Source organism: Eptesicus fuscus, chromosome 15, assembly GCF_027574615.1.
Source record: "Eptesicus fuscus isolate TK198812 chromosome 15, DD_ASM_mEF_20220401, whole genome shotgun sequence".
NCBI classification, from domain to species: domain Eukaryota; kingdom Metazoa; phylum Chordata; class Mammalia; order Chiroptera; family Vespertilionidae; genus Eptesicus; species Eptesicus fuscus.
In genome coordinates, this window is record NC_072487.1 from 58,831,790 (window position 1) to 58,858,848 (window position 27,059).

At 47.1% G+C, this 27,059-nt stretch overlaps 1 long non-coding RNA gene across 2 annotated transcripts in view; it reads left to right on the forward strand.

The window, feature by feature from the left end:
• Window positions 1-27,059, forward strand: part of LOC114231674 (uncharacterized) — a 94,301-nt gene that overhangs the window by 30,682 nt on the left and 36,560 nt on the right. Inside the window, exons 2-4 of one of the 2 annotated variants that reach the window (XR_008558309.1) lie at window positions 3,756-3,847; window positions 7,219-7,341; window positions 25,374-25,532. This is a non-coding gene — a long non-coding RNA (uncharacterized LOC114231674). Of the gene's footprint in view, window positions 1-3,755; window positions 3,848-7,218; window positions 7,342-9,225; window positions 9,286-25,373; window positions 25,533-27,059 lie in introns of those variants that run through there. The other variant, XR_003617651.2, reaches the window with a different exon arrangement.

The window sequence follows — 27,059 nt, forward strand, 5'->3', positions numbered from 1 at the left end:
TGTGACCTGTAGTTATATTGGTTAAACAAACAAACAAAAACCCCATGCATTTCTCTGGACAGCGAGGGTTTGCCCAAGTAGCCCAAGAAGAAACTATACTCCTAGGTAAGGTCCAGGGGAAACGTTGGATACGATGAAGCAACCGGGGAGAGGGAGATGGAATTTTCTGTCTAATGGTTGGCAAGTTGGGGAAATCCCAAAGGACCAAATGTTCTGGAAGAAATTTTGTGTAGTAAGAATGTCCCCAAATTAGACCTCGCAGCTTAATTCAGGCCTTCTGGAACCCGCTGGCCTCGGGAAGGGTAGTTTGATTGCTTCCTTAGAAATGTAAACCAGCTCGATTCCGCCCGAGAGTGGGTGCAAGCCAGGCAGGGGGGGACTTGGTCCCTTGTACCACGCGGGCTGGTTCCGCCACAGCTGGAGCGAACTGCTATTTCACAGCTACTTTGCTGTAAAGTATCTGAGCCCGTGGAAAAAGCGTGTCACGGAAAGGACTCTGGAGGCGGATGGCTGACGATGCCACCCTTGCTGAGCCGTTCACAGCGGCCGTGACCCTGGGCCGCCGCATCCCAGCTTCTCCGGGCCTCAGTTTCCTTCCTGGAAAATGGGATAACAACAACGCACACCTTGAATCGCATGCCCTCGGTGAGAATGAACTCAGCCGCAGTGTCTGGTCCACAACAGGCCCTCAGCCAATCATCATAATGTTATTATTTTCGCAATGCTTTCTGGCTGAGGTCATGTTGGACAATAAACGCAGCACCGAGCATTTCCTTTTTCTGGGTCACTGTGTCCACAGTTAGAGTTCCTGCTCTGAATCCACTCACACGAAGATCAGAAAACAAGCAAAGCAGACGGACATGTCACGTCAGGAAAGCCATGTCGTTTGGGGAGGAGGGGCCGCGGTGCAGGTGTCTGGGTGCATTCTCTTCGGATAGATTCTGTGTGTGTGTGTGTGTGTGTGTGTGTGTGTGTACACACACATGATCACAAGTCCTCAGGCAAACACTGGGAATGTGACAATTAGTCAAGGAGTGGTATGGACATATTGATTGGTCTGTCTCTGCTACTAGCCTTGAAAACTCAACATAGTATGTTTTGAATTAAAAAAAAAAAACACAACTAAAAAAAAAAAAAAGTAACCCACAGTGAGCAATACATTTTGCACTGATTTCAGTACCTATGTATTTATAGATGAAGTAAGTTTCACAAGACAGTGCCTATCTATTGACTACAATGCATCCAGATATTTTATATTCTAAATTCTTCTATTTTACTTTTTAAAAAGTTTTTATTGATTGATTTTAGTGGGAGAGAAGGAGGGAGAGTGAGGAAGAGAGAGAGAGAGGAACATTGATTTGTTGTTCCATTTATTTACGCATTTATTGGTGGATTCTTGTATGTGCTCTGACCAGGGATGGAACCCACTACCTTGGTGCATTGGGACGATGCTCTAACCCAGTGGTCGGCAAACTCATTAGTCAACAGAGCCAAATATCAACAGTACAACGATTGAAATTTCTTTTGAGAGCCAAATTTTTTAAACTTAAACTTCTTCTAACGCCACTTCTTCAAAATAGACTCGCCCAGGCTGTGGTATTTTGTGGAAGAGCCACACTCAAGCGGCCAAAGAGCAGCATGTGGCTCGCGAGCCGCAGTTTGCCGACCACGGCTCTAACCCAACCAAGCTACCCTGCCAGGGCCTCTATTCTACTTTTAGAGAACGTTGGTTGCAATCCTTTATTGATTTTATTACCTACGAATGGGTCAAATCTTGCCGTTTGAAAAACATGACTCTCACCCAGTCCCTCAGATTGCAAATTAGGAAACGGAGGCTCAGAGAGTTGGAAAGAGAGGCACTTAAGAAAAGTGTTAGATGGCACGTGGCTGAAGCCACATGCATGGGCCCCAGAGCTCTGGCTATCTCCTCACACCTCGGCATGGAGGAGCATCCCAGCGTGTAAGCAGCATCACTGCGGACAGGCTGGACGGGACATTTCAGAGCCCCACCTGCCCCTGCTGAGTGTGAGCAGATGCCTCACCTCCTTCCTGGTCAGACTAGCTGTTCTCGAGGAACCCCGGGGTTCAGGATCTTGTCCCTTCCTGCAGGCAGCCAGCAGCAGCGCATCAACCCTCCACAGCCCAGGGTGCTGGCACAGCGGGGCGGTTTGTTGTGGATTTCTCTGCCGGGTGCACCTTCACCTCAATGGAACCGGGACCTGGGCGCTGGGCCTTCCTTGTAGAAGGAGCTTCTGAACCCGTTCTCTGTGCTCCTGGGTAACTGAGTGTCCTTATTCTGCTTTGCTAGTTATTTCCATTCTCAGTCATGTCTACCCCATGAATCTGCTCATCCTGCTACAGGTCCTGGCCCAGCCAATGGGAGGCGAATCAAAGCAAGCTGTGCTGTTTCCCAAGAATTTGTTTTCCTGGAGATACTTTTTTTTTATTATTATTTCAGGAAAGGACATGGACTTTTGGCCTTCTATTCATGGCTGCGCCAAAGCCCACATATCAGTTCTCAGTGGCCGTGTCTGACCGGCAGGTTTCTGCCTAAAGATACACCTGGCTGGTCTTGCTGAGGCCAAGTTCACAGGTTTCTGTGACAGCAGGAGCCTCGTGTGCCCATTGCTACCTACACCTTGGCCTTGGCGGCCGTCTGCTCTTTGGCAAAAATGCCTGTCTGCCAGCTGGGAGGTAGGCACTGCTGATCTGCCCCTTACTCATCCCCTCAACAGTAGCAATTGGCAGGCATTCATTCGTTTCTTTATTAAATACTTACTGAGGGCCTTGTTAGAGTCGCATGGCTGGAGACCCAGTGGCCAAGGGAGACAGATAAGGTCCTTGATCTGCTGATGTTTATATTCTAGAGAAAGGCACCTAACAAACATGTAAACAATAAGTATGTAAACATGGGATAATGTTAGCTAGTGGGTAAGTGTTATGAAGAAAAGAAAAGATAATGAAAGAAGGAATGGGGCTGGTCTCTGGAAGGAGATAACGTGGGTCAGAGATCTGAATGACATACTGTTAGTATCTGGCCCAGGTGACAGGAGCCGGGGGTGGGGGGTGGGGGTGGGGTAGGGGTGGAGGTAGAGTGTGAGTCAAAATGAAGGTCATTGCGTGAGGCCAGAGGAGAGGCAACGGGGAGAGAGAGGGAGCGTGGAATCCTATCACGAGTAACTTCTACAGCCAAGGAAGGCCCCCAGGAAGGAGCATAGGTTTGATTTTCAATGCAATGAGGATGCATCTCTTTGACCCCTTTCTGCCTTTCTCTCTGGGCAAGCTGCAGATGGCTGTCTGCACCTGCCTACCACTTCGGGTCTTGAGGGCGTTCTCAAAGCCAGGGGCTTCTACTCCCCAAGGCATTTAAATTAAAAAATAAATTATATATATATATATATATATATATATATAATTTATTTTTTAATTTATATATATATATTTATTTATATATATATATATATATATATATATATATATATATATATATATATATATATACACACACATATATCACAAAACTGCATCCCGCATCTGTGGTGCAAGCAACATTATGACAAGAGACAAAGGAAAAGCAATCACTTCGCCATCTCTACCGTAACTAGCGAGACGCTTCTCAGGTTTCCTATGATGGACCAGCTCTTGCCAATAGGCACACTTTTTATACCTCTCATTAGGTGAAAATGACTCCTGGTGTGGAGCGAAATATCGTTTACAGCGAGTACTTTCCGCCCCCTCTGTCTTCCTTTCTCCAGCCCACCGACTCACTGGAACTAACACAGCCCGGCATTGTGGGAATTCTTTTCAGGTGCACGGTCTCAAATAATCAGCATAACAACCCTGTGAGGTAAGTGCTGTTATTATTCTCACTTTACAGAGGACAAAACCAGGAGGCTCTGAGAGATTTACATACATTGCCGAAGACTGTGTAGATTGTCACCAGCAGTGACACAGCCAGGATCCAAATCCCAAAGCCACTGTGCTCTGGATCCTCGTTTTGACACCCCCCGACCCCCTGCTGCTCCGTCAACTTTAAGGAAACTTCACCAAACCAGGTTCTTTTCAAAAAGAACATGGCTTCTGCCTAGTTGGGCTGAGAAAGGGACTGTGGTTGGGTTTCCTTTATCCTTATCTTGCACACGGACTGTAAATAATGCTGATCATCAGCATGCATATAGTTTGGTAAATAAACGCCTAAATGTTTATCAGCGTCTTTCAAATACCTGATCTCACTTGATACTCAGACACTAACCCTGTGGCAAGGGCTCTGAGGAGAGAGGACAGGGAACCGAGTGACCAGCCCAAGGTCATCGAGGCCGCAGGAGTCTTCTGCTGCTGGACCAGGAAGACGAAAGTGGGTAGGGGATGGCGGTGGCTGGTGTTGCGGGCAGATGCTGAAGTTCGCTTTGCCTTGTCAGTGGACTTTCCTGCGCTGCCTGTCACCATGGCGACGAGGTGGGGCTCGGTGTTCTCCATTTGCTCCTGCATAAAGGGTTCTGTGTTGGGCCCTTGAGTTGCTTCAACGCTTGCCCCAGACTCTCGCCTTTTATCTTGATTTGCCATTTCGTGTATCACTGTCTCCCAAGGAGTCCTGGGAAGTAATGCAGGCATCTCGTGCCCAAAGTGACCCAGTTGGGTCAAGGCAAAGGTACTAGATTCGCCGTTCCAGTTTTCCTTGTCAGCACAAAACATCAATGCTACCGGCAAAAACAACTGTGCTCCCCAGTAGTTTAGGGCTCACAGGCAGACAGGCAGACTTGCTGTTGCTTGTGCCCATTGTATAGATGAGGAAGCTGAGACCCAGAGAGTACACAGAGCTAGTAAGTGGTACTGTCAGGACTAGAGTCTAATTTGTCCCAGATGAATCCAAGCCTTGTCCATGCTTTTTCTACCACAGGATGCCTTTCTCTTTTTATTTTCTAAAAAATAGGTATGAAACGTCTAGCAGCCTTGAAATGGTTTCTTTACTGCCGCCCTCCTCTCCTCCCTCCCAGGATAATGCACCTTATAGATCTGTTCTCCAGGCAGCCTCTGAGCATCTGGCAAATGGTAGGATCTCTCCCCATGGCAGCTGGAAGCCAGCGAGTGAAATATTGACCAAGTTATTGACATAATGGCTCCCCAGTGTTTGTGTAGGTATCAGGCCGTTAAAGATTGCTTTTTAACACTCTCCTTTAAAATGAAAATAAATAGGACAATAAGCCCCAAATGGCCTTAATAGAACGTCAAGGACAATCAATACTGGAGTAGGGTTAAGTGTAAAGTCCGGGGAGGGGGCCCAGGGGGAGACACATTCCGTCTATCTGAACACACGATGGGGCTGAGGGGCCTGCAGGCTGGGCCTCCGAGAATGGGGCGAGGGACTTGGATAGGGGTGAGGCAGGAGCAGTTAGGGAGTTCGTGGATGGAAAGATCACTGACTCCAGGGGGATGACCTCCGTGGATTCAGGGCAGGAACTCTGACTGTGGACACAGTGACCCAGGGTGTCACTGTCTTCGCTGCAGGTCGTCCTCTAAGGGGTAAACTGTCACCTAACAAAGCAGGGATGGGACCAGAGATATGCAAATCCAACGGAGATAGAGCAGCTGAGCAGAGCCAGGGTATCCAGAACGTTAACATATCTAAAGAAGGATTGTGTTTCCTGAAAGGCAACCAGGTCATTTCTGGAATCCGGGAAAACGGGAACTGCAGAGGCCGATGGGGCCTCAGCACGGAACATGGAGCCTTTTTCTCTCAGGGTCCGGGGAGACCGATGCTCCAGGACACATGAGCGCAGACCTGCCACGCGTTCAGTCCCTGTGTCTGGGCCCCTCCATGCTTCTCCAGCAGGTCTGTCTGTAAAGAGGACCTCTGCTGAGGCCAGGGACCTCCAGAGCACGTGGGGGTTGGGGGAGAAGTGTTAGACACGATGATGAAGTGAGCAATGGCTGTGAGCAACGAGGGGGTGGGTATTCTGACTAACAATTGCGTTCGGCCAACACAAGATCCCGGTGACCTTGGTAAGAACTGTTTCAGTAGCAGAATGGGCGTGGGGCCAGCTTGTGGGCTGTGCAGGACGGGAGAGGAAGAGAGTTGAGCCAGCTGCAGTGAGAGCGAAGGTAATAGCTGGAGGGGGGTGAGGGGGGGGGTTGCAATGAAAGACGTCTACATTTACACATTTATTTTGCAGTGTGAGAGATGCGAGCACCTTTGCGTGTGGAAGGGAAGCGCTGGTGGAAAAGAATGGACTAAAGATACTGCAGAGAGAAAGAGGACCCTTGACCGTGTGCTGCCCTAGAGACGGGTGGGGAGGTGGCAGGCTCAGGGGGAGGAGGAGAGGCCAGAAGCTTCTCTGCATAGGCCCAGCGAGCCAGTGTGGGGCGGGCCCAGCTGCTAGTGTGAGGAGGGGATGGACATTTGGATGGGCTGTTGAGAGAAATAGGGGGGTGGGGGGCATCCTCACCAGGGCTCAAGGCAAAGGCTGCTCAGATGATGTTTCAGATGCAGCCCGACCCCCTCCCACAGCCCCCAGGACAGCTGGGAGGGCCAGGCAGGGCTTATAAAGGACACATGTCTCCCTGCCTTCAATGATGCAACCACGAGTAACAGTCACCAAATCCTGTCTCCAGTGTAAAAATGAAAGTGATATTAGAAACGGCCATTATGAAATCTAGACATCATTCTTTCCCCGCGAGTCACCCAGCACGGGGCCTTGCCAGCCCTGTGCCTTTATCTCCCCCACCCCTGCGGCGGCAACTGACCGAGGGCCCAGGGCCCAACCTCGGCTCCCAGGCCGGGGCCTCACAGCTGCACACAGGTTTTGAGAGGAAAGGGAAGCGGGGTGCGGACACGCAGTCCCAGTGCCAGACGGTGGGGAGCCCGGAAGGATCCCATTTCCAAGAACTCCGATCATGGAAGTGGGAGCTGGTGGGTCCTTCTTTAAGCAAACCCATTGGCTATAAATGAGTTCCTCTGGGGCCAGCTCTTCTTCCTTTGCTTAGTCATTGCCTGCGGCTCCTCTTGATACCAAAGTTCCTGGTGCGTTACATTAGCATTTTAATGGCAGCACAGACAATTCCAGGAACACGTGGGGCCCGTGAGTGAGCCACTTCCCTTGGGTGGCAGCGTGAGATTTGAGTTGGGGGGGGGGGGGGCATGCCTGGAGGTGTTGGGGAGGCATTTTCCTGAAGTTGGGTCTCTCTTCTGCAGCTGGGCAATCTGTGCTCTCTCTTCCCCAGGAGTGGAAGGAGACCAGATGCCCAGATGGTCCCAGTTTATGAAACGAGAAGAACACAGTCCCGGAGGAGAGCCTGTTGGTGACAGCAAGTTAGACATGGCAGCTGCAGGGCCTGGCTGTTCTAGTAAGTCATACATGTTATCTAGACCGGACTTGTGAGGTGCATGGCCACGTGTGAAAAGTCACACATACAGCCGTGGACTTGCGAACGCCCCTCCAGGGCCAGCAGTGAGGGTGAGGGAAGGACCGAAGGCCAGGATCCCAGCCCCACCACATCTCACGGTGTGACTCTGGGCCATCGTTGCTCTCTGAGCCTTAGTTCCTCATCTGAGAACCATCGTGACACCCAGATCTCCGGGCTGCTCTGAGGACCAGGAGAGGAAATAGAATTTGAAGACCTGTGCAAATGAAGGTGCCCATTACAGACATAAGTTCTCACGAGTAGAGGCTTCAGATCGGTCTAATCTTGCAGGAATTGAGGCGTGTACCGCATTCACTCACTGCAAACTTCTGATGTTGCCCACCTGTGTGAGGACTCTGCTAGGCCTTTTGGATATGAAAACAATAAGATATAAATCTCAGGTGTAAATCTCAGACCTGAAAAATGCCTAGCTCGGGGTAGGGGGTGGGGGGCCGGGGAAGCAGTGGTTTCAGGCGAATCATGCTGGAGGGCCTGGGGAAGACAAGCTATGGTGCTGGGGTGTTCTAGTTTTGGGAAGGAATCCCATGTTTGCTGAGCTGACTTTTAAAAAAAAAGTATGTTTTTATTGATTTCAGAGAGGAAAGGAGAGGAAGAGAGAGTCAGAAATATCAATATTGATCGGCTGCCTCCCGCATGCCCCCTACTGGGGCTCCAGTGGGCAACCCAGGCATGTGTCCTGAAGGGGAATTGAACGGTGACTTCCTGGTTCATGGGTTGACGTTCAACCACTGAGCGACAGCGGCAGGCCGGGCTGAGCTGACTTTTGAGAGGGCAAACTGCCGGCTGAAGAGGAAAGAAAGGCTGTGAGGGCAGAGGGAACAGCCTAAGGGCATGGAACAGCATGGGGTTTGGAGAACTTGTGAGAAAATCTACAGGGCCAGGGCCTTGAATGGCCTAAATCCTACAGAGTCCTCCTGAGGTGTGAGGCTGAGTCCTTTCTGTTCCCTGTCACTGTTCAGGCTGTCCCGTCCTGGGGAGGTGACTGAGAGGCGTGGGGACAGGAGGGCTTGGAGGTGTTTTTGAAACAGACCAGGGGCCTGGGAAGGACAGAAGTGCGGCTCCCAAATGCAATTGCTTCAGGTCCGAAATATGAATGAGAGCAGAGGAGGGGAGAGCGGGCGCGGCTGTGCTCGCCGTGAGAACACTGTTGCAGTTGACTGGAAATGTTAGCTGAAAGGTTACTATTGCAGAGACAAAAAGCAGTCCCATGGCTGGAATCCAAACACAGTGGCTGTTTAGGTGTGGCCTTTCCTTCCGCGTATCCTCTGGAGCTCAGCGCTCAGCCCTCGTCCGCCCGCGTGCAAGGCCCCGCTGCTTTTGGGTCACCTCCGTTCTGAAGTATGCCCGACCTTGGTAAACCCGAACCCTCTACTTGTACCCAAAGCATGTGTGTAATTACGCGCTTGGAATATGCACAAATATTTCCTTCTCACGGCTAAAACGCCATCTCATTCGTTCCGATGGCATGGGCTGAGGGTGTATGGAGGTCCCGGCTGTGCAGGGAGAGGAGTGAGTGGCGCATGCGCTCTGGAACCAGGGTGCCGGTTGTATCATTTGATCCCCGTGGGCTGGGGTCTCTCATCTGGAAGGCTGAGAACCTAACCTTCCAGGCTTTTAGAGTCCAGTCATATAACAGACAGATGTGATTGGTACACTTGCAGGGAGGAGGGATTCATGATTGCATGAGGACTTCCGTGCTCTATACAACATGTATATTCATGTAGACATATATATTTTAAGTGATCATAAATCATACACATATATATCCTCCCTTCTGTATTATTCCCCCTCCTCCTGTTTTTTCAGTTCCAGATGGAGGAAGCTGTCTAAGGAATCAGCAAGGTGAAAAATAAAAGTCACACTTACATTTACTTTCCAAGTCTCATGTCCTGAAGGCATGACCAAGTTACAAAGGTAGTATCAAATATTCAAACATGTTTAAAGGAGGACAGCATGGTGATGAAGAACATGAACTGTAGCATCAGACAGACCCAGTCCAAATTCCAACGTTTCCCAGCTATGCTTAGCTGCTCTGAGCCTCAGCTTCTTAACCAGTGAGATGGGTATAATAATACAGGCTTTATCCATTACTAATATGCTGTTTTGCACAATGCCGGTAAGCCTGCAATACACAGGAGCTACTCATCAGCATATTTTATAAGCATTTTATTGTTTCAGAATTTCTATGAACTGAGGTTTCTTTGATGACCTTGAAGGCTGATGTTTGTTCATGCCTTCATTTATTCAATAAATATGTATGGAGTTCCTACTGTACTAGTATGTCAGGCACTGTGCTAAGCTCTGTGAAGTTTTGGATGAAAGAGTATTTGTAGGAGGTCACACTTCAAACATGAGTAAAGCACTTATTCTGCTCTCAGAGCCCTTTGTCAAGTTTCAGGGGCTGTAAATAGGCAATTAATTTTGATTCCTCTATTAACTTTGGAAGGCAAATGTGATTACATTTAAGAAAAGTGTTGGGTACTGGTATCTTCTTTTACCTCTCACTACATTATTATGCTCAGCTTTTTTTTTTTCCAAACAAGATTTGAGGCGGCCTAAATAAAACCTAAGGAAGACAGATCAAGAGCCATAAAACATAATAACGTAATGGGGACATTAGTTGAGCCATTAATATAAGACTATTTATTGCAATAATGCGCAAATTTGAGAACTGAGCTTCCTAGTAGTCAAGGGGAAATGGAAAAGGATGAGTTAAAGGTCATATGGAACAATAAATAAAAATGAACCAACTCATCAAGAGTCACTTTCTTTTTCCTTCAGTGGCAGACTCTGAGAGGTTATGACATAAAACTTTAAGGACCATTGAAATGAAAAGTACCCCCCCCAAATAAAACTGTAACCATAGCAATAGGAGTGTTTTTTGTGTGGCTGTCTCCTGCACCAAGAAGTGACAGGTGTTGATGCATTTAGATGAGGAAGGAAAGCATCCCAGTCATGTCGGGAGGCTTTCTGGTGCTGTGTGTGATGTAGGAACTGCTTGAAGAGACTCCAGGGAAATAAAGTGTTTGCATTGTCTAAGATTGTTTCCTCTCAAGTATCAATTGTTTCAACCAGGCATTTTGCAAGGGCGGGCAAGCAGAAAACTGTTGATCCAGTTATAGATTACATATCTTAATGTTGTTGAAATAGGCAAAAACATGGTAGAATAAAAACACTAAAAACCAAAAAATAGGCCACCAACTAATCTGTTGATTGAAGAAACTTTTACCTTCTCCACTGTATGACTTTAATGGTACTTGATAGCAACTAGAAAATCTAAGACTTTCATTTTTTTTTTTTTTTTTATAAGAAAGTGTAGTCAATATTTGCTGTTTTTTTAAAAAAATATATTTTTATTGATTTCAGAGAGGAAAAGAGAGGGAGAGAGAGATAGAAACATCAATGATGAGAGAGAATCATTGATTGGCTGTCTCCCACACCCCCCCATGGGGGATCGAGCCTGCAACTTGGGCATGTGCCCTTGACCGGAATCAAACCTGGGACCCTTCAGTCTGTAGGCCAACGCTCTATCCACTGAGCCAAACCAGCTAGGGCTTCATTTGTTCTTTATTGTGATTATTTTTATGGCTCATTGTGTGTAATGTATCATTACAGTGGCTTTGATAATAAGGGGCAACTCTTAAAAATATCAAGTTGAGCCCTAGCCAGTTTGGCTCAGTGGATAGAGCATCGGTCTGTGGACTGAAGGGTTCCAGGTTCAATTCCAGTCAAGAGCACTTGCCGGGGTTGTGAGCTCAATCCCCAGTAGGAGGCAGCCGATCAATGATTCTCATCATTGATGTTTCTCTCTCTCTCTCTCCTCTCTCTCTCCCTCCCCTTCCTCTCTGAAATCAATAATATATATATAATAATATATTATAGCCGAAACCGGTTTGGCTCAGTGGATGGAGCGTCGGCCTGCGGACTCAAGGGTCTCAGGTTTGATTCCGGTCAGGGGCATGTACCTTGGTTGCGGGCACATCCCCAGTAGGGGGTGTGCAAGAGGCAGCTGATCGATGTTTCTCTCTCATCGATGTTTCTAACTGTCTATCCCTCTCTCTTCCTCTCTGTAAAAAATCAATAAAATATATTTAAAAAAATATATTTATATAATAATTAATATATATAATTATCTATATATATCTATCTATCTATCTATCTATCTATCTATCTATCTATCTATCTATCTATCTATCTATCTATATCAAGTTGAAGCTGAAGGCACATGGTCTCCCAGAAGCCTCGAGAATGTGCACCTGGAGATCAGCAACCTGAAGAGTTACATATAACATGTGGACGTGTGTGTCATGCTCCAGCCCACATTTTACAGATTCCAATAGGGCTTTCATGAACTTGCCACGCTCCAGGAAGAATTGAGTTAGTTAGGGAAACTTGGACAATATTTTAAAAGATTAGGGTAAAAAGTTCCGAGAACTGTCTAGTTGATCAACATTGGCTTTCGCTAGTGAAATAATTTTGCCTTTATCCATAAATATTCATTCAGCAAGCATTACTGAGCACCTCCCATCTACTCTGTGCCAGGCTAGGAGGGGTTGTGGGCACGGATGCAATGGTAAGTCAGTCTAGTGGGAGATGCGGGAGGTAAATGAATAAGTGTGCCATGGTGCAGGGTGGTAGCGAGTGTTGTTGGATCCCAGAAGGAGAATGCCATCTGCTTACATGTACTGGACAAGACATCCCAAAGGAAGGAACTCAGGCTGAATCTTTTTTTTTTTTTTTATAAATATATTTTTATTGATTTCAGAGAGGAGAGAGAGAGAGAGAGAGAGAGAGACAGATCAATGATGAGAGAGAATCATTGATTGGCTGCCTCCTGCACGCCCCCCCTGGGTATCGAGCCCGCAACCGAGGTATGTGCCCTTGACTGGAATTGAACCCGGGACATTTCCGTCCACAGGCTGATGCTCTATCCACTGAGCTAAACCAGTGAGGGCAGAATCTTGAAGCACGAGTAAGAGTCCCAGGAAGGGATGAGAGGAAGGACATTCTGAGCCAGAGGAACAGCATGCGCCAAAGTGCTGCTCCAGGAAAGGGTTCGATGCAAATAGGGAACAAGGAAGAGTCCATCTGGTGTGAGCAGAGGGACCAGGGGTGGTTAGCAATGAGGCTGGGAGCTCCATCTTCAAAATGTGTGGGTTTGGTGGGTGCTGCTGCTTCCATAGAGAAGGTGGTCCTCAGAACTCCAGTGCAGACATGAAGTCAATAAAATCTCCATGCACACCAGGCACCTCTTTCCAAGACAGGTATCATCCTCTTATATTCAGACGCTGGCCAACTTAAGTTCTTTGTATCCAGGAAGGGTTAGCATGCCGTGGAAGCCAGACGAGAGGTTTGGCTAATTGTCTCTCTGGAAGCCAGAGACGATTACAGGAGTTGTGTTGTATAGTGATCAGTCATGGCAGAGAGCAGGTGAGGACATACCCAAGGCAGAGAGGCCGATGGGACACCACTCCCATGTGTGGTAACGTGATGAAGGCATGATAGGGGCAGTGATTGAGAAGAAGGAGGGAACTGGGACAAGCTACCAATTAGTCAGGGGGGTGAAGGAACTGATAGATTCGAAGTTGGCAGTTATTTCTGGCTTAACCAAAGAGGTGGTTGGTGGTCCAGCTCTTTGAGAGACTGGCATAGGGAGAACACGGATACATTTATTTTTGAACATGGCACTCGTAGGACCCATCCAAATGGTGGGTAGATGTAAAGGATTAGAGCACAGGAGAGAAATATGAGCTGAAGACAAGGATGTGGGAATTATTAGCGAGAGGTTGGCCATGGGACCTCAGGGAGTGCCAATAAGAGAAGAGGGCCTGGGACAAAGTCCTGGGGAACACGGACATGTACTGCTGGCTAGAGGACATCCTGGAAATGGCAGGTCCACCTGCTCTGTGACGTCAGGTGAAGGCCTGAACTCTCTGTGGCTTGGTTTCTTTATCTGTAAAGGAGATAATTGCAGTAAATATCTGAGCCTTACGTGGGAGATGAAATGAGTTACATATAAAGTGCTTAGCAGAGATAAAGTGCTCTCATAGTCAGAGATCAGTGTGTGTTAGGAACTGTTTTTCTCATGTGGCCGCGTGAGCTGCAGCAGGAAGAACACGGCGAGTAATGGGCCTGAGAATCGATGGAGGACCTGGTTTTGAAATTCACCTCCACAGGCGGTGAGACCTGCGGCTAACTGATCGCACTTCTCTGGAGGTTCCCAAGCCTTGGCAAGACGGGGACCATACCCTAGTCCTGTCCTTACCTGGGGTGACGTTGGGATTAACTAGGGCCCACTGATGTTTTAATAGCAAGCTTCACAGTCCCACAGACCCACTCCGTGCCCAAATTCCTTAGGTAACCAAGGCATGGGGAGCTTTACAAACTCCAGGTGATTCTATTGTGCAGCTAAAGGAGAGCGCCTCCTTAGAATGACCTTGTGGGGGCCAAGGTGAAAGGGCTTGGTCTGGTAACCTCATTGCTGTCCTGTGCTAGCTCTGAATTCTCTCTCCCTTTAACTTTGAAAAAAAAAGTAAGTCTTGTACTTAAAAAAAAATCCCCTTTCAGCACAGGCCATCAATCAAAGCAGACTCTTGTCGATGCTTTATCTTTGGCTCCAAAGGAAGTCCAGCCACACCCTAATAATAATGGGCCAGCGGGGCTTTTTCTGGGCTAAGCAGCATGGGTCAGGTCATCAGAGAGTTTTCTCCAGCTCTGGAAGCTCTGGAAGGCTGGGATTTGACAAGACATTGAGCACCCTCTTTGTGGGAGGGACGTGGGGAGGACCTTGACCAGGGGACTAGTGCCAAGCTCGGGTTTCCTAGGAAGGAGCAGTGCAACCTGGGGGGAGCGTGCTGTGGGGTGAGGAGGAGGCAGCTGGTTTAGGGCCTGTTGTGTGCGCAGAAATTGCACGTTGAAGCTCTGACACTGGGAGAGGGATTCTACCTTGTTGAGCAGCAGTTCCTGCTTCTCTCCCTCTTCTCCCATCTATTTCTTCATTGTTGTCACTGGAGTCACAGAGACATTTTGGTTGGCCCCATTTTTATGTCTTGAGCTAACCTCAGTGGGCCTCTGTCCAGTGAGGCCCTGTCAGTCAGCCAGACAGCATGCATTCAAGGCTGGCATCGTCCTCAGGGATTCACCTGGAACCGCAGGCTGGGACTTACTGAGGGCTTTGTGCTAATGGTTACTCGTCCACAAGCGTATCTCACATATGCTAGTGAGATTCCTGATGTTGTAATAGCAAGCCTCACAATCCCATTCTCACCAATTAGATTTCTGCTCTCTTACTGCCTTGGGACTGGGTTCCCAAATTCCTTTTATCAAGTTCATGCAAGTCACTCCATCCATCCAACTACCCATTCATGAAGCCACTCACCCACCCATTCACCTAATCTCACTGACCCATCCTTAGTCCGTCCATCCATCCATCCATCCATCCATCCATCCATCCATCAATCTACGCATCCATCAGTTTTTTCATCCATGCATCCATCCAACCATCCTTCACTTACTCTTCAATCTAGTTCAAGTTCCTAGTCTCCAAAAGGATTATTTAATATTTCTGCTATTATCCCATGGAGATAGAATTTACTCACCATATAATTTTTTCCCCCTGCAAAAAGCTTTATTGTGTCATTTGGTCTCATGCATGGGAGAGGGCTTCAGGGTGGTTAAAGAATGGCTAGTAGTTTCGGGGAGAGGCTCAGGTAAAAGCCAGACACCAGGGGAATGCAGAGGGGCCCCTCAAAGCCTCTGGGCTCCAAAGGCTCCTAGTCGTGCTAGAGGGTGAGCCTTGGAAGAGATACTCGCCCAGCCCAGCCTGGGGGCCGGCCAGCCTGTGGAGGTGAGTCAGGTGGTCGCCCATCTTCTTGATGAGTTTCAACTGCTCACCCAGGAAGTGGTTCTCCAGGAAGTCACAGAGATGAGGGTCTGCGCGGGTAGAACACAGGACCTGTAGCTTCAAAAGGGCCTGGTTCAGGCTCCTCTCCAAGGCCAGGGTGGCTTGCATGGCATCCTGAGTTTTGGCCACTCATCTGGGGAGGCTTCAGCACGTCCTGGAAGAGAATGCGGCCACCTCGCTTGTTTTGCAACTTTAAGAGATGCTCAGCGCCCTCAGCTTCTTCTCCGCCAACTCACAGAAGCAGCAGCCCATGCCCTCGAGAGCCACATCTCATGGTTGAAATAGAAGCCCAGAGAGAGGTAGGTGTGCGAGGCCCGCAGATGCTGGTTGGCCAGGTGGTTGACCACAGCCTCCACCTCGGTGGAATAATTCTGACGAATTTGGGAGCTCATGGTTGTTCGGCAACAAGGAGTTAAGGTAGAAAAAACCCCGGTGTGTTGGCTGGTCCCGGAGGTGGTTGTGAAGGTGGTGACTGGATAAGACACAGGAGAGTGGCCGGAGGCTGGAGGAAGGGGCGTCCCTGGGTCTATTCTGGCCAAACACTGTTGAAGCAGGAGAGAGGTCCGGGACTGCTGAGGGCACTGCCTAGTTATTTTATTATTGTTATTAATCAATTGAAGTGTTAATTCCAAAAATTTGGAGGCTTTCTCAGTGATTGTTATTGCTAGTTACTGCTGAGGATACAGTAACTAGCCTAAGTCGAGTCTTGAAGGTTGAGTAAGCATTTTCCAGGTGAAGAAAGTGCAGCGAGGAGTGGAGACGAGCCTTTCCGGCATAGGGAACAGCTAGTGCAAGGTCTTGTAGGTAAGAGAGGAAGTGTAGCTGATGGGGAACAGTGCCAGGGTAGCAGGGAGATGGGAGGCACAGAACCTCCAGCAGTCAAGCTGGAGAGATAAGCAAGACCCAGGTGATGAAGGGTCTTGGTGTCATGCTCTGATTTCTGGAGCTGCTGAAGGGATTTTGCATTTGAAATGGACTCTTTTGACTAAACCCAGAAGCAGTTGCCCTTCCAGGTTTGCCATGTTGAGTCAGTAGACAGTCTCAGAGTCAGAACTTATAGACGTAGCCTGGGAGCCAGTGCCATTGCTCTTTGTCCACCACCTTACAGGGCCAGCCACCCCTTCTGCTCTGACTCATTCTCCTCCCCGTATCTAATCACTTTTATCTGGAAGTTTCTAACATAAGTCTGAAAATCTAGTCAGAGTTCAAGTAAATGTTTGTTGAATGAATCACTAATTCCCGTTGAGTGTATGTGTGTGTGTAAATGTAAGGCCTCTGAATTTCTTTCTCTATCCCTGGCCTACTTTGAGTTACATTGGTAGAAAGGGACTGAATCAGCAATTAAAAAAATCAGGCTCTAGGCCTGGCCCAGCTCTCTCACGGACCAGCTGCACCTCTTGGCTAAGTCTGCATGCACTGTTGGGTCTCTCTGAGATTGAAGTGGTAGCTCTGAGTTGCCTGATGCCTGTGAGTTGTGACCAAGTCTATACCTGAGAAAGGACCTTGCTAACTGTAGAGAGTGGCATTCTAGCTCCTTCCTTAGTTTATGCTATTGTCATGTTGTATCTAGATAATGGAAAATCTCCATCATGCCTACTATATCAGTCATGGTCTTTGCAGGACACCGATAGTACAGTTGGGAGTGTTTAATAAAGTAACTTTTATAAAGGGTGGGTGGGGTTTGGGGACACCAAAAAACATTAGGGCAGTACTTTGAGACTAGTAGCAGTGGGCATCTTGTCTATCCCCCCAGACCTGAAGGGTCCAAGGGAAGGAGACAAGGGATCAATATGCCAACCTCTCTCCCTGTCTCCTTCCTTCTCCTGCTAGTGCCTCCCATAGGCTGAACCCAACCAGAAGCCAGGGTCAAGGCTATCAGGGATGTAGTCCATAAAGGTCAGCCTCCTGGGACACAGAGCCAAGTGAAGAAGTATGTAGAGTATCTCTGGGGCCCACATGTGAGGAGTCCTGCATGTCTACCCTTCCCACCTTTGTTATCTCTCCCCTCCAAAGCTGTTCCCATTGTTATAACTGTCCTGCCCCCTCACCCTATATCTGACTCACTCCTGTTTATCATCCAGCCTTTCCCTTGGGCCTCATCTTCCCCAATAAGCCTTCCTCAGACCCCTTTCTGTCATGATATGGGTGACACAGTAGGGATTGTTTGCTCTGTGGAGATAGGAATTCTGTCTTCTTTCTCTCCCTTACTGCTCCCCAATCTCAGCACAGGACTTGTCAGGAGCAAACCCAAGAAGTGTTGGTTGTTCTAAGCTGAGCTTTGTGACCTTGAAGCACATGCTCAAGAGGTTCCTCCTCTCCTACAAAACCTTCAATGGCTCCCCATGTTCCATGAGTCAGAGACATTCCAAACCCCTTTCTTTGCAATCTGAACTATTCCACCATCTGCTCTCACGCTCACCTGTCTGATCCCCAGCACCCACGCCGGCCAGCCTGCTGAGTTGGAGGATTCTTGTCTTCTGTTGCCATGTCTTGGGTTGTTTTGTGATTCATCACAGTTGGGTTTGTTTTTAGAAGTTGGTATTTATTGGTGTACACATGATGTCGGATTGCTTCAGTAACTCCGGCAACCTCTGCAAAGTTGTGAGAGAGTTGGAATGCATCACAAGGCAGCACTTACATACATTCTCTTTCCCCCAATCCAGACACACTTATCTCTCCTATCTCTGGGTTGATAAGGTACCTGGGGTACTGGGAAGGGCAGGAAAGGTGTGTGGATTTATTGGTTCCTTCTTTCACCAATTGCGACCTTGAATGAGAAGCTTTGTTTTCCACCTTTTTGAGAAGAGGGCCATACTACCCTTTTTCTGGGCAATCACATGAGCTTTGATATGTGAATGAAGAAGCCTTAAGGCAATGTCAGTAGGTCAAATTCTGCACTGTCCCGCACTGCCATTGCTATTTTCATATCAAATGATAGTCAATGCAAATTTCTCAAATATTATGATGCTCAGCACTGCTTGGAAATTAGACTCAGCATTAGATCGTATTATTTAATGCATTAATAAAGAAGCCTATGTGATTATACCACAAATTTGTTTTTTAATATTCTGATAATTGGGGATTACACGTTGATTTTTTTGCAATCACATGCACTTTATTATATGCATGTAAACACATTATTTTGAGATGTCCAGAGACTGCCAAATAGGTCCCCAGAGCACTAGTGCGAGCCCAAGAGCAAACCCACAACCTCAAAAGAATTCCGATTCAGATTCCAAGAACTATCCTCAGGGGAAACTGCCCCAGCCCCAGGCCACAGATTCCTGTTGTCTCCAGGTGCCCCAGGCCAGAGGTCGGCAAACTCATTAGTCAACAGAGCCAAATATCAACAGTACAACAATTGAAATTTCTTTTGAGAGCCAAATTTTTAAAACTTAAACTTCTTCTAACGCCACTTCTTCAAAATAGACTCTCCCAGGCCGCGGTATTTTGTGGAAGAGCCACACTCAAGAGGCCAAAGAGCTGCATGTGGCTCGCGAGCCGCAGTTTGCCGACCACTGCCCCAGGACAATAGAGGAAGGGGCTTGGAAAGGGAAAGCAGGGGGATGAAATGGGAAGCAGGGAGGGCTTTTGGGTTTAAATCCCAGCTCTGCCATGGGCGTGATCTATGACTTTGAACAAATTCCCTCTCCTTTCTGAGCCTCAGTCTGTCCACCTGTACCACTGCTGATAACAGTACAGCAATTCCTCTAACCACGTCTTTTCACTATAACGTTGATGAGATGCTGTAGGAACTTAACCTTGTTTATATCTATTAGCCTACAGTAAAATGGGTTTCCTGATAAGTCGTTTTGCCTACAGTCACAGAACTTATTGAGGACATTAGGTAAGGACTTAGTACCTATCTTGCAGGGTTATAATGGTGTTAATATATATATGTCTTCTACTGAGCTGACACACACAATACGCACACAGCATAAAAAAGAAGGCTGGGGCCCTAGCCGGTTTGGCTCAGTGGATAGAGCGTCAGCCTGCGAACTGAAAGGTCCTAGGTTCGATTCTGGTCAAGGGCACATGCCCGGCCGGGTTGTGGGCTCGATCCCCAGTGGGGGACTTGCAGGAGGCAGCCGATTCATGATTCTCTCTCATCATGGATGTTTCTCTCTCTCTCTCTCTTTCTTCCTTCCTCTCTGAAATCAATAAATATATATTAAAAAAAAAAAAAAAGAAGAAGAAGGCTGGGGAGCAAGCTTCGTGCCCTCTGGGGAGGAGGAGGGGGGTGAGCAGCCTGCAGAGTGGGCCTTCACCTGCCCTTATGCAGGCAGCCTGGAGGCAGCCCCCACACATCTGATGGATGTTGGACCACCAGGAGTCCCGAGGCTGGCATGCGGGGTCTGAAAACCCAGGAAGTGTTCCTCGCTTGGGTGCCAGGCCTTAGGTTCTTCAAAGGACCGTGGTGCCCTGAGGTGGTCAGACTTTGTGGGGCGTGAGGTTGGAATCAGTCTGCCTTTTCCCCACTTAAGGGAAAACAGGCCGTTAATGGGGCTGCAGTGGTTGGGCCTGGAATGCCTAGGCTGTGAGCACACCTTGTCCTTAACTCACCTGGGCCTGCCTGTGGCCAAGGGCCCCCAGCTCCCCACGTGGCAGGCTCGGCTGGGTTTTCATGAGGCTGGCATGGCGGGACGCAAGGCAGGGACTGGGTGTGGATGAGCGGGCACAGTGGGCCGGGGCTGATTTGCTGGGGTGGTCAAGGTCAGACTAGCACAAGGGTGTGGCAAGAGAAACCCCTGCGGGCACAGATTTTAAGGAGGCCCTCTCTCCCAGACTCCCACCCTGCACTTGCACAACCTTGAAAATGAGGGTGTCCTTGAATTTCCCACCAGACCCTGGGTCCTGAAGTGTGCAGGTGAGTCTCACAGGCAAGGTCTTCATACTGAAACCATCTGAAAAGCTTGTTAAAATGCAGAATTCCTCCGGAATCTCTGCAGGATTCCTTGGAATCTGTACGTATCAATGTCCCTCAGGTCCTGGCCCCATGGCAGATCCCCTCAGTAATGTGGGGATGAAACCAACCCCCCAGATCTCTATGGTTTACACTTTTCCTCGCACAAAACTTATTTGGTTTTCACTATGTCCACTTTTCAAAGAGGAAAAGCGCATCACTGATTATGTGACAGAGCCAGAAGCAACACTATTCATTTGTTCACTCATTTTCATTTAGCAAATATGGATGAAATATCTTCTGAGGCACCAGGAAACTGCTACCTAGTCAGGTGTACACATGCACGTGTGCATATAGACTAGTTAACGTCCGAGGGCTATGGAATCAGAGGAAGGAGCAGTGAGGGCGTGTGTGTGTGTGTGTGTGTGTGTGTGTGTGTGTGTGTGTGTTGGGAGAAGTCCCAGAAAGCTTCCTGGGGCTGGGTTTTGAAGGTTGAGAGGGATTTCACCTTTTATGGAAAAGCATTCTTGCAGAGGGAGCGGTGCATACCAAGTTGTGCTTTGTTGGGCTTGAGAATGTGGACTACCTGGGGGTTAGCTGAGAAGAGGCTGGGTAGGTAGCCTGGGATGAAATGGCTGCATTTGGATGGTGTCCTTCAGGCCACAGGGAGCCACGGAAAGTGTCTGGACAGAAGAATGACACTTGCGGTTTAGCCCGGTGCTTCTCAAACACACTATGCGAATCGCCGGGGCATCTTGTGGAAATGCAGATTCGGACTCCGCGGGTCTGGGGCGGGGCCTGGCATTCTGCATTTCTAACAAGGGCGCTGCCTGTGCTGCTGGTCCCTGGGTCCCACTCGAAGTCGGAAGATGTTAAGTGACTGTGTTTAAAACCAGTGTGGGCTGACGAGGGGCGAGACTGGAGGCAGGAAAACATCAAAGCAGGTGCTGGGGAGCGGGGAGCTGGTGGCTCCACGAGGCTGTTGCTTCTGCAGTGAGCTTTGGGACTCAGAGCCCATCGGCCCTGGGTTATGGCGTCCTCCATGCGGGGTCAGAATCCAGCTTCGCTCAAGTCTCTGAAGATGGCGAGTTCCAGGCAACTGACATCCTTGCTCTTGGGGGATCATCCTAATCTATTTAAAATAATTTTTTTTAATTGATTTTGGAGAGGAAGGGAGAGGGGGAGAAAGATAGGAACATCAACGATGAGAGAGAATCATTGATTGGCTGCCTCCTGCATGTCCCACACTGGGTATTGAGCCCACAACCTGGGCATGTGCCCTGACCGGGAATTGAATCGTGACCTCCTGGTTCATAGGTCGAAGCTCAACCACTGAGCCATGGAGGCCGGCCATCCTAACCTATTGATATTCACTCCAGCACAGGCTTGGAATGGTTTTGCTAGCAGAAAAAGACTCTCTTCCATGCTGGGGAGAATAATACGACCAGAGGGGCAGGATCCTTAGACTGTGACCAGCTGTTTCAGCGGTTTCTGTTACTATTTGTGAAGTCCTCATTCTTGTCATCTGCTAGCAGAGGAGTGGTGGCAGTTGCCAGAGGTTTGAGGCAAAAAAATCATGGGAGAATTTGCATTTGAGAAAATTCCATTCATTGACTTAATTAATTCTGGGAATTCAGAAAAGACCACCATGATCCTTCAGCCGCGAAAATGCTTGGGATGGCCTTGGAAATGCCAGAATTCTGCAGGACCAGCTTTTGGGAAGTCCTGTACTGTGCAGTTTTGTATCCTGAATATTTTGCCTGTATTTAAAGTTTTTGAAATATTAAATGGTGCTATAGCAACATAAGGTGAACTTAATACAGGGAATGAAAATAATTAAATCCGGAGGGGCGGTGATAAATCTTGAAGTCATCACCCTGCCACACTCATCCTTACATGTCAATATTTCCTGTTGGTTTTTTTCCAGCCCTCATCATTATGCAGACTTATTATTATTATTTTTTAATGCAACGCAATTACATTCGATTCTGGTTTTTGCTTTTTCTGCTTGACATCGCAGCATTAACTGTTTTTCCATGTTGTTATGCAGGCCTCATAACCAAGTTCACGGGCTGTATAATTCCCTGGTTAGATGTAGGATAGCTCACTTAAGCCTTGCTATTGGCCGGTTAAGTCACATGGTGCTATTAAAAGCGGAATGAGCAACACTGTTAGTGGGAGTGTGAAATGGTACAACCCTTTTGGGAAAGCAATTTGGCAATATGTACCACAGGCCTGAAAAATGTTCATTGCCTTCGAGCTAGTCATTCCACTTCTGGGAATCTCTCATAAGGAAATAATCTAAAGTGCAGAGCCGGATTTATGCATGTAGATCGAAACTCGAGGTAGAAGAGAGACAAACTTGAAACAACCTAAATGTCCACACGTAGGGGAAGCATTACATAAATGATGTCATAGCTGCTCAGTGGAGTATTATGCACCCATAAAAAATGTTTATGAAGAGTTTATAAATGGAAAATGCTTGCATTATGATGAAAATAAGCAGGATGTAAGATGATATTTATACTATGATCTAGCTGTGTAAAAATAGTTTACTGGGGATGTATAGAAAAAGCAGGCGCTGGGGAGTGGCGAGCTGGAGGGATATCCACCAAAATGTTAACGGTGGTAGAAATAGGAGTGATTTTCCTTTTCTTTCAACTTTTCATGTCTTAAAAGAAAGTTAATTTCGTTCTGATAACACAGTACCCGATGTCCGTTGAATAAAACTGGAAGCATTAAAGAAATATGCGATCTAGAAAGTTAACCCTTGTCCATTGCCCTCTTTGCATGTATCTAAAACACATGTTTCCAAAATCAAGTTAGTGTGAGAATGTCAGACCAAACTATTTTGGAGCAGTTGTACATGTTTCTCTTTGTCTTATAGAATTCTCTTGCTTTTTGAATTAAAAAAAAAAATACATGTATCCTAAGACAACGTAAGTTCTACATAATGTAATTTTTGGGTGGTCAATACCATAGTATCTGGATTTTTCTTTATAAGAAAGGAGGCTGAGATCAGCTACCAGGGAAAATTAGCACGGGTCCTGCCCATGATCAGACAGGCATCGCTATTGAGTTCTGAATTTCCTGGATGCCTGGATGTGGAGTCGAGTCAGTTTGTTGACCAGGTCCTGGATAGTCTAGAATTCAGTGGTCGGCAAACTCATTAGTCAACAGAGCCAAATATCAACAGTACAACGATTGAAATTTCTTTTGAGCTCCAAATTTTTTAAACTTAAACTTCTTCTAACGCCACTTCTTCAAAATAGACTCTCCCTGGCGGTGGTATTTTGTGGAAGAGCCACACTCAAGGGGCCAAAGAGCCACAGTTTGCCAACCACGAGTCTAAATAATTTATATTAATTCAAAATTATTCTTTATAAAAAAGTTAAAATAGAAAACCTCTACATTTTGATATTTTTCAATGTTCTGTCTGACCAAATATTTATAATAATTAGAACAATCTTTAAAACATAAAGGTACATAATGAGTTCTTCAGGAATGAATGGATTAAATAAATGATGGTAACTACGTTCAGGAGAATACTGTATAGTTGTTAAAGATAAAATAGAGCTCCATGTTTATGGACATTGAAAACATGTCTGCAACATGTTAGCCACATGATAAAAAGTAAACTACAACATGACACTATGATCCTGGTTTGTGACTATCATGTTCAGTATGACACACACACACACACACACACACACACTCTTAAATGATATTCTAGAAAGGAATTCACCAGAATATTAATAATAGTTATCTTTAAGGAATAAGAATATTTTCTTTTTCTTTGATTGAATTTTCTAAATTTGTCAATGGAACACTCACTAATTATGTAATTTAGAAAATAAATGTAAAAATTTGTCCAACTTCATTAAAGAAAAAAGGAGAGAAGAAGCAAGACTGGCTTTTGTATGGGAGGTGAGAAGCTGTTGAAAGAAATGTAACCAAATGTATTTTCATGACATGATTTTCCACTCAGGCTCTCAGGGCTCAGATACATGCTCCTGTGAAAACCAAGCTGCTCACTGTCCCTCCCACCCGTCCCTTTCTCACCTCACCTGTACTTCTCTGAATCTAGGCAAAGGCCTAGATGGAGCATCACTTCCTCCAGGGAGCCTTCTCAGATCTCCCCACCCCCACCAACATGTAAATAGTATCTTCCGCAGGATTTTTAGAGCCATAGATCTGATTCCTTAAGTCTCTTATCACTCTAATTGTTGCATTATGGATATGAAAAGACACTAAGGTTTTATTATTTAAGATAGGAACATATTATTATTAACACTAGAGAGAGTTTCTTCAAATAAGGTAATAGGAGCTTTACATTTCTGCTTCTCCCACATCACACAGAGCTTAGTAAGTAGTAGGTGCACAGCAGAACTTTACTGAAGGACTGAAAGGTTGGCACAGGGAGAGAGGGTTGCAAAGAGATGAGCTTCACAAACATGCACTAGCAAAATAAGGGAGATATGGAAGAACCTTCCTGAACGACCCAGTGTGTGCCAGGGATTGCAATAGGCATTTAATTTCTCACAATCCTTTCAATAATCCACAAAATAGGTATTGTCCCTAATTTATAGATGAGGAAACTGAGGCTAAAGTTCGCACAGCCAGTGAGCGGGGCAGACAGGGTTTAACCTATGTCTGCCTGACTCCACAACCCCTGACCTTTCCATGAGGCAGGAGAGGCGTCAGATGAGTGACTCAGGAAATAGGGTCAAAGGTTTCCCTCTTCCGAGGCAAGTACCTTTCATGCCAGGTAGATAATACAGTTGCCAATTTTATCTGTGATCGTCTGCATATTCCATGTGCCAGTACACAGGTAAAGTGCCAGTACACAGGGTGTGGCTATTTTTTTTATATTAATAGGATGTTTGGAACCTGTCTGTCCAATTAAGAGTTTAATTTCGCCTGGCTGGCGTGGCTCAGTGGCTGAGCATTGACCTATGAACCAGGAGGTCACAGTTAGATTTCTGGTCAACCCGGACTCGATTCTCCAATGTGGGCCGTGCAGGAGGCAGCTGATCAATGATTCTCTCTCATCACTGATGTTTCTATCTCTCTCTCCCTCTCCCTTCCTCTCTGAAATCAATAAAAGTAAAATTTAAAAAAGTTTAATTTCTCATTTATATTCCTCAGTCCACATGCTGATGCCTGTGCCTGAACAACATAACCCCTCCTCTGAACAATATGAGACAAATCAAGATGCTTTCCTACTGACGGGCTTTGAGAAATGATCTGCTCTTCTAGCTCTTGTCTTTCCTGAGCACGTCTGCTGAACTTCCCGGGTTATATGCGGTGAGTGGCCATTCAGAAGTGAGCGAGGCAAGCCCGAGAGGGTGGTGCATGAAAAGAACAATGTATCAAAAGAGCAGAACTCATTACTCTTCTTCTTTTTTTTAATGTTATTTTATTGTTTAAAGTATTACAAATAGTAGTACATATGTCTCCTTTTTTTCCCCATTGACCTTCCCTCCTGCCTCCTCTACCCCCCCTGCATATGCCCTCCCCCTCCCCCCCAGTGTCTTGCATCCATTGGTTATGCTTATATTCATGCATACAAGTCCTTCAGTTGATCTCTTCTTAACAACATTTATAGCCCTGGTCCATGTGGCTTAGTTGGTCGGTCCTGTGCACAGAAAGGTGACCAGTTCTATTCCCAGTCAGGGCACCAAGACAAAAACAACATTTACAGTCAATTTTAAAGTATTTTTAAATTATCCTACCTAATAAAATAGTAATATGCAAATTGACCGCACCTTCGCTATGCCAAAACCATGCCCACCAACCAAAGCCACGCCCACCAGCCAATCAGGGTGAGTATGCAAATTACCCAACAAAGATGGCGGATAATTTGCATACGCTGAGGGAGGGAGGAGTGAAGACTGAAGACAACTTAGAAGGAAGAGGGAGGAAAAGCGGAAAGCAAGGGGCGAGCGGGTGCAGGCGCAGCGGCTGCAAAGGCGGCGGCAGCGGCAGCGCACGTGGCTGGAAGTCTGAGATCAAGGTGTCAGCAGGGTTGGTTTCTCCTGAGGCCCTCTCCTTGGTTTGTGGGTGATCACCTTCTCCCTGTGTGCTCACGTGGTCTTTCCACCTGTGTCTCTGTGTCCTAATCTCCTCTTCCTGAAAGCACCCCCATCAGCTAAGGGCCCACCCTAGTGGCCTTATTTTACCTTAATCACCCCTTTAAAGGCCCAACCTCCAGAGTCACATTCTGGGGTCCTGGTGTTGGACTTCAACATATGAATTTTTGAGTGGGCACAAATTTGCGCATGTCTGTGAATGACCTAAAAACAACGCTGTGAGTGTTGATTTTCGGGTTACAAATAAATTGTGGCTAGTTGGAAAATTCATAAATAAGAAATAATGAGGATTGACAGTAATTGCATCAGCGACAACTGTGGAATCAGACATCTGGGGGCTGTTGAATTTTTTGATACTTGGTCTAAGGTAAACATCCAACTCTAAGAAGATAACTTTCCTCCCCATTCCCTAGACTTGGACCCGGATACACAGTCTGGGTCACTAGGAGGAGAGGGGCAGGAGCTTTCTCACCCGCAGTAGCCTCCTCCCCTGCCCTCTTTCTGGGATTCTTCTCTTCGAGTGAAATCCTATTTAGTTTAAAGACAAGGAAAACAATCGTGCTTGTAAAGTTTCTGGCCTCACCCAAAACATTATAAAGTGAGCTATAAATCCTGGGAACACAATGTCTGCTCACTCTGAAGCTTTCTAGAAAATCTAAGCCAGACAACCGGAGGGGCTGGGACTAGGGCTGGGGCAAGGAAGAGAATTTCTCGCCCTCCTCCGGTGAGTGGGTGGGCACGG